The sequence below is a fragment of the Primulina huaijiensis genome, chromosome 9 (assembly GCF_012295235.1).
Source record: "Primulina huaijiensis isolate GDHJ02 chromosome 9, ASM1229523v2, whole genome shotgun sequence".
Classification (NCBI taxonomy): Eukaryota; Viridiplantae; Streptophyta; class Magnoliopsida; order Lamiales; family Gesneriaceae; genus Primulina; species Primulina huaijiensis.
Window position 1 is genome coordinate 15,440,286 of NC_133314.1, and position 5,310 is coordinate 15,445,595.

The 5,310-nt window shown below is 34.2% G+C and overlaps 1 long non-coding RNA gene across 1 annotated transcript; it reads right to left on the reverse strand.

The window, feature by feature from the left end:
• Positions 1 to 602: 602 nt before the first annotated feature.
• LOC140985050 (uncharacterized) lies at positions 603 to 1,300 on the reverse strand. The gene is made up of 2 exons (XR_012176685.1): positions 747 to 1,300; positions 603 to 659 (listed from the first exon to the last, which is right to left on the reverse strand). It is a non-coding gene; the product is annotated as an uncharacterized lncRNA (long non-coding RNA).
• Between the last annotated feature and the right edge of the window lie 4,010 nt (positions 1,301 to 5,310).

A 5,310-nucleotide genomic window follows, 5' to 3' on the forward strand; every position in this document is an offset into this window, starting at 1 on the left:
ATTTTTTATAAAAATAATTATACTATAGTAAAAAATTATTTTTTAAAAAAAAAAATCTTTCCAAAAAAAAAATCCAAAGAAACCCTACAAAATATAAAATTTTTTAAAGTTATAGATCTAATTAGTAGCTGGCCAAATTTATAAACTTTTTGAAGAGAGAACCTTTTCGAAAAGTTGAGAATTTAAAAAATGTATTAAATTAAGATTAGAGATCCAAAAACAATTTTTTTTTTAAAATAATTTATAAAAAATACTAAAAATATTAAACATTAACTTGTTTTTATATTACAATTTCTTCATGGGATATTGAAAAATAATTAAAAAAAAAATTCATCCATGCTCCATGTTTGACGAAGCCAAAAAATCATAAGTAAAAGATTAAGCTTTTTTTAAAAAAAATTAGAAAATAAAGTGAGGCAAATGCTATGTTTTTGTTATAATTTTTGTTTATGTTTACATAAAAATATAATTAAGCATTTCAAATTATTTTATATATATTAAAAAATAATTTATGTAAATCTTATCCTAAAGTTTAGCTTAATCACCATGGATTGTCCGCAGAAAGCGAGAATCCCGGAATGGCAGGAAGCGAGAAAGTAGACATCAGATCCGTCGTAGCAGCCACCGTTTCCGGATCGGCGCTCTTGACTACAAAATCCCTGCAACCAAAAAAACAAGAAAAATAATCATTATACAAATTCATGATTAAGTTTCAGACTTCACCTGTAGTTGAATCCAAGCTGAACCTCTTCGATCCATTCTTTCTTCTTCTTCCTACGGAAGTTCCTTCCGCTTTTTTGTATTGCGTAACATGAGCCGATGCTGCTGTTAATTGGGTCGAAGGTGGGCTGTTAATGGAGAGAAACCTCTGATCTTTGTCGGAAGAGACGGCAAAGTTGATGCAGCTGCAAGAAAGAGTCGCGGCCATGGATTGATCTGTTGTTTGAGTGTATAGTGTGGGATCTGCAAATTTGACTCGATCTGGGGAAAGTTTTTGCGATGAATGATTTCAAAGACATTTGGTGGAGTAATAATAATAATAATAATAATAAATAAATGGCAGTCAACAATGCAAATTTCTCTTTTTTTTTCTTAGAGAATTAGAGAATTCACGTCCACTCAAAAAACGTGGGTTTACGTACAACATATAATCAATATCTATATCAAATTACCTTCGTTTTAAACATTTATTATTTGTGGATCAATTTATCCAAACTCCCTTATATGATTGATGGATAATTCAGTAGTGCATCTAAATATCATCTTTATATGACATATTCTCTTATATGATTGATGAATAATCCAGTTCTGCCTCGCTAAAAACTTATCAATAAAAATCAATGAAGAAATACTGAAACTTCAATCATCTAAAATTCTTTAATAGATTTATCTTTATTTATGCAACAATTTCTTGAATATCGACATTAGCAATGATTTTGTAAACAAATCAGCTACATTTTCAGTAGAATGAATTTTTTGGACATCGATATCATATTTCTCTTGGAATCCATGTGTGCTGAAAAACTCTGGATGAATAATTAGGGGTTGATTAGTTAACCATAGAAAATAATATGATTGTAGAGTCATTTGTTTCATTTGTTATGATTTTGACGTGTTTATCTTTCTAATTGTATAAATATATATGTACCTTCGTTATTTGTCATGATCGATCGGCCTCCACCTACTGAGTATTTCACAAAATACTCTCCTGATACTCTACCACTCCCAGATAAGGACGAAGAGCAACTAGACAATGATGAACAAGAGAGGTTATGGGGCTGCTGATCAATCCCAAAGTTCTAATTTTTTTATTCTTTAGTTTTTATGTAATTATCTTCCGCACATTTCGTTTTCGTATCATCGTATAGACAATATTTATTATATGAAAAAAAACTGTTTTGGTTGTATACCGTACTGCAATAATTATTGTTTCAATGCTAAATTTTTAAAAAATTCCGGATGTCAACACGCTTCGGTCTCTAGACATGACATTTAAGTGATATCAGAGCTGATCCGTTCATAAATTCGGTTGGGAGAAAATGTCAATTTTATTTCAAGAACAGAAGGAACAACACTCGCACGCTATATTTGTAGTATAACAGCGTTGTCGATGCACTATTATACCAAAATCTACATAGAAGATACCGTGCACCCGTGCCCAAGTTTCAGCACCCACGATCGGTCGTGCCTTTATAGAAATGAACAGATTGAACAACACACCCGTGCCCACTTTTCAATGCACTCGCGCTAGGTCTGTGCAAATTTAGACACATGAACAGATTGAACAGCGCACTCGCACCCACTTTTCAATGCACCCATTCTTGAGCAGTGTAATCCCACACTGAATACCAAAAGACTCAGCGCACTCACGCTCGACGATAAAAAATAATAATTTTGTTTCGTACATAACGCATAGCGCTCCCGTGATGGATTCAGTTAACCCATGCTCGATTTTTTCCATTTGTGGAAATTTTCATAGGATTCTTAACTTTGTTTAGAAAACAAATTTTATTCCATAAAATTTCAATAAACATCATGACATAGGCTTACATATATGTCAAAATCTCCAAACTTTCTATTTTTGGAAAAATTTGTGAAAAATCGCATTCGACTTATTATTTTCTGGAACTGGCTATTTTTATACTTATCATAGAAATTTGTATGCTTATAGAAAATTGTCGAAATACCTCACTATAACAAACAGAACCCGCAATATGGAAATCACAACTGCAACAACGACGACGACAACAATGAGGATGAGCCGCGACCACCACCACCAGGGTTTAGTTTTAAAACAAACGGACTTTATGGCTGCAACCACTAAGATAGAAAAAAAATTGCAAGGATTTGTGAACCCTAACACCAATCAACCACCACCACCACCTCCTCTGCCACCGAGTGGAATCAGTTACCATTACGAATTTCGATGTGATTATAGGGATGTATTGGTCAGCCAATAAAAATGCATTGATGGATTTCTGGCATAATAATGTCAAACTTCGAACCCCGGACCAAGAAGAAATCATTAGCATGGAAAGGCCAAGGAACAAAAATTCCTCTTTTGAAGTATGATGAAGAAGTATATCTAACAATGGTGAGCGAAGTAAAGGAAGGAGTCGAGCTAAAGCTAGAACATATTCCAATGGTACGAGAATTTTCTAACTTTTTTGCAGAAGAGTTAACTCGAATGACCCTTAGACCGCAAAATAGAATTCAAGATTAAATTGTTAACTTGTGTTGCACCAATATCAAAAGCACTCTACCGAATGGCTTTGACAGAACTCAAGGAGCTAAAAAAATTACTCCAAGAGCTGTTAGACAAGAACCAAATCAGACCAAGTGCCTCTTTTTAGAGAGTTCCAATATTATTTGTAAAGAAAAAAGATGACAATATGGAATTTTGTATCAATTACAAAGAACTCAATAAGATCAAAATCAAGAAAAATTATCCTATTCCAAGGATAAATGACCTTTTCAATAACTCAAAGAAGTTACAATCTTTTCCTAGCTCGATCTGAGATCAAGCTATCATCAACTAAATTTCAAAGCAGAATACATTCCAAAGACAGCCTTTAGGGCAAGGTATAGACATTACGAGTTCATGGTAATGTCATTTGGATTGACGAATACTCCAGCGACCTTAATGGACCTCGTGAACATAGTATTCAAGCCGTTCCTTGACAAATTTGTAGTCGTGTTTATTGATGATATTCTCGTATATTCACCAAGTGAGGAGGGACAAAAAAAAGCATCTCTGGTGTATAATGAAAGTCACAAGATCTTCAAACAGATGAAAAATGTGTCATGTGGATGAAGGGACTACTGTGCATACCAGACATTGATCACCTTCAACAAGAAGTAATTTATGAAACACGCAAGTCAAAAATTTTTGGTCGCCTTGATAGTACAAAGATGTATAGAAACTTAAAAATAATCTGGTGTAGCCGAATAAGGAAGGATGTAGCAGAATTCGTCTCTAGATGTCAAGTCTGTCAACATATGAAAGTTGAATACCAATGACCATGATGACTTTTTCAACCCCTGGAAATCTCGGAATGGAAATGTGAAAATATTTCCACGGACTTTGTAGTGTGTTTACCAAAATCTAGATAGAGTCATGATGGGATATGCGTAATAGTAGATAGACTCACAAAATCTCCGTATTTCCTACCCGTAAGCATGAACTATGATCTGGACAAGGATATTATTATACTATTATATGGAGTTCCAGAAAGAATTATGTGAGATAGAGATCCAAGATTTGTATCCCATTTTCGGAAGAGGTTTCAAGAAGCAATGATAACTTAGTTCACTCCCAGTACGTTCTATCATCCACAAACTGATGGTCAAATCGAGAGGACAATATAAAACATTGAGGATATGCTACGGGAACATGCCGTAGACTTCAATAGCAATTGGAGTGAACATATGCCTTTAATTAGTTTTCTTACAATAACAGCTACCATAGCAACATTGGAATGGCTCCATATGAAGCCTTGTACGGACGAAAGTGTCGATTACCAAGGTACTGGGATGAGGTATGGGGAAAAACTATAACTGGATATGAACTTATCCAAACAATAGAAAAATTAGTCATTATCAAAGAAAAACTTAATGCTTCTCAATACATGCAGAAAAGTTGGTCTGACCTAAAGAGGAGGCCAACGGAGTTTACAATTGGAGAAAAAGCTTATGTAACAGTTTACCAATGAAAAGAGTAGTCAGATTTAGCAAACCTGAAAAACTGAATCCCCGATACGTAGGACCCTTCGAAATTTTATAAAAGGCGAGAACACTGGCATGCATACTAGCATTACCACCATATTTATCTGGGATCCACAATGTCTTTCATGTTTCAAAATTAAAGAGATATATTCCGAATCCAAGAAATTTGTCCACTCCTGATCGAATGGAACTTGAACAAGGAATAAAAGTAGAAAGAAATTCACATCCGAATCGTGGATTCAGAAGACCAGATACTTAGACGAAGAACCAACGCCTACGTCAACTATGGGAAGACTATTACTTTATTGCTGATTGTCCAAAGCCCAAAAAATATTATCACAAGAATAAAGGACATAAGCTCAATGAAAAGAAATCTTGAAAAGATCGTACAAACGTGATTCATGAAGAAAGCAAAAGTAAGTGTGCAGATTCTAGTTTTGAGTCTTCTGACTCAGAGAGCCATTCCAATCAAAGTGATGCTGAAGTAGTTCAGTATGTCATAGGAGATATTGATTCAACCTAGACTACTGATGAGGTATTTGACGTTGATTATGAAGAATTTACATGTAATGACTTAGTTAAAGC